At 46.3% G+C, this 2,726-nt stretch overlaps 1 non-coding gene across 1 annotated transcript; it reads left to right on the forward strand.

Annotated features, from left to right (window-relative positions):
* Positions 1-2,037: 2,037 nt before the first annotated feature.
* Positions 2,038-2,132, forward strand: trnam-cau (transfer RNA methionine (anticodon CAU)). The gene is made up of 2 exons: positions 2,038-2,075; positions 2,097-2,132. It is a non-coding gene; the product is annotated as a tRNA-Met (tRNA).
* The last annotated feature ends 594 nt before the right edge of the window (positions 2,133-2,726 follow it).

Below are 2,726 nucleotides of genomic sequence, written 5' to 3' on the forward strand. Positions count from 1 at the left end.
AAGAGAGTGTGGGAAAATGGCGCACTGACACAGAACACAAAGGTCCGAGTGTATCAAGCCAGTGTCCTCAGTACCTTGTTCTACAGCAACGAGGCCTGGACAATGTATGTCAGCCAAGAGCGATGTTTCAATTCATTCCATCTTCGCTGCCTCTGGAGAATCCTTGGCATCAGGTGGCAAGATCGTATCTCCAACACAGAAGTCCTCGAGGCCGCCAACATCCTCAACTTATGCACCCTATTGAGCCAGCGGTGCTTGAGATGGCTTGGCCATGTGAGCTGCATGGAATATGGCAGGATCCTCAAGGACACATTGTGCAGCGAGCTCATCACTGGTACCAGCCGTCCATGTCTCCCCTTTAAAGATGTCTGCAAACGCGACATGAAGTCCTGTGACATTGATCACAAGTCGTGGGAGTCAGTTGCCAGTGATCGTTAAAGCTGGCGGGCAGCCATAAATGCGGGGCTAAAGCGTGGTGAGTCGAAGAAACTTAGCAGTTGGCAGGAAAAAAGACAGAAATGCAAGGGGAGAGCCAACTGCATAACAGCCCTGACAACCAACTTTATCTGCAGCACATGTGGAAGTGTCTGTCACTCTCGAATTGGCCTTTATAGCCACTCCAGGCGCTGCTCCACAAAGCACTGACCACCTCCAGGCGCTTACCCATTGTCTCTCGAGACAAGGAGGCCAAAGAAGAAGATTATTAATACTCCACACGTTAAGTTGCAAAGCCTAAGGCTTCTCTTTTTGACATTACTTGTCTCCTTCCCACTGTTTTTCACTGTGGCCCTGTTTGATTCAGGCCCTTGATTTCTCTGCCTATCACTTTTCTTATTCCCCTTTGGTTCTTGTCCTTGATCACCCTTCCTCTGACTCCTTGCAAAGTTTCCCATTCCCCTGCCATTTTAGTTTAACCCTCCCCAACCACTCTAGCAAACACTCCCCCTGGGACATACCTTTGTGTTAGGTATGACTTCATCTCGTGGAGCGTTTCCCCTCTCTTTCCCATTGCCTCCAGTTTTGCTCGGGCTCCTTGATACCATACAGGGTCTAATGTTACCTTGATGTCAAAGGCAGACACTGTCATCTCTCCAATACAACTCTATTTTCCATGTTTGGCCAAGGTTGTAATGAAGTCTGGAATTGCGTGCCCCTGGTGGAATCCAAACTGAGCATAGGTCAGCGATGTGTTACTGAGTAAGTGTTTATTGATTGCACTGTCAACGATACCTTCCACAACTTTGCTGATGATTGGGAGTAGACTGATGGGGTAGTTAATGGGTGGATTGGACTTTTCCCGATTTTTGTGGACAGGACATAGCTGGGCAAATTTCGCATTGTCAGGAAGATGTGCGTTTTGCAATTGTACTGAAACAACTTCTCTGAGGACACAGCTGGTTCTAGAGCACAGATCTTCAGTATGACAGTTGGAATTGTGTCAGGGCCCATCGTGTTTTGGAAATTCACTGCCTTCACCCGTCTCTTGATAGCACGTGGATTTAATGGAATTATCTAAAGGCTGGCATCAATGATGATAAGGACCAATCTTCTCTTCAACCCAGGACCGAATCTGCTTCCACCACACTCTCGGTATTGGACATAGCTGTGGCCCCAGCACTGATCCTTGAGGCACTCCACGAGTTGCAGTCTGATATCTTGAAAATTCTCCATTTATCCCTACTCGTTGCTTTCTGTCCGTTAACCTCTAAGTCATCCCTGCATGCTAATATATTACTTCAATTCCATGAGCCTTTATCTAGTATATTAATCTTTGATGGTATCTCACCGAATGCCTTTTGGAAATCCAATTATACTACATTCCTGGTTCCCCTTTGTCTGCCCTTTCAGTTACATACTCAGAATTCTGGAATAAATTTGTCATTCAAGATTTCCATTCGGTAAAAACTTTGTTTGATCAGACAATGATTTTCTAAGTGCTTGTTAAGACTTCCTTTATCATAGATTGGAACATTTTCCAGATGACTGATGTTCGGCTAACTTGCCTGCAGCTCCCCATACTATATGCGGTGCGTTGTGGCTTCAGTGGCGCAATCGGTTAGCGTGTGGTACTCATACAGCAGTATAATTAATGAACTATGTCGAGGTTGTGAGTTCAAGCCTCACGTGGAGCACTGAATTTTAGAAACGGGGTGCAATGAGAAACAGCTTGACAGTGCAGAAAAGTTCGTCCGAACTGGCCAGAAGAAGGGATCGAAAACAACGATGAGGTGACATTAAAGCAACAGGAGCCACGTGCGGTGAGAGCCCTGCAAAACTTCATAGTCATTTCCAGCAGAGAAGGAGACAACTCGGTCCATGCCAGCTCTGCACAGAGCAACGCAGTCAGGCTCGATGCCCGTAGCCCTGCAAGCCTGCTTTTCTCAGAATTCCTCCTGAAGGCATTTATCATTTCTGCTTCCACCACCCTTGTGGGCAGTGAGTTCCAGGTCATTATCACTTGAGATACAAAAACAGTGCTTCCTCATATTCACCCACATCCTTTTTTTTCCCACAGAACTGGCAATTTTTGGTCACTACTCATTGTGCCGTTTCCCTTGTCTAACTTATCCAAGCCTGTCATAATCTGGTACACTTCTATTAAATCTCCCCTCAATCTCTTTTGTTCTAAGGAGAACAAGCCCAGCTCTGCCAACCTAACCTTGTAACTAAAATGCTCCATCCCAGGAACCCATCTGCTAAATCTCCTCTGCACCCTCTCAAGGACG

The sequence above is a fragment of the Heterodontus francisci genome, chromosome 34 (assembly GCF_036365525.1).
Source record: "Heterodontus francisci isolate sHetFra1 chromosome 34, sHetFra1.hap1, whole genome shotgun sequence".
In the NCBI taxonomy this organism is placed as follows: Eukaryota; Metazoa; Chordata; class Chondrichthyes; order Heterodontiformes; family Heterodontidae; genus Heterodontus; species Heterodontus francisci.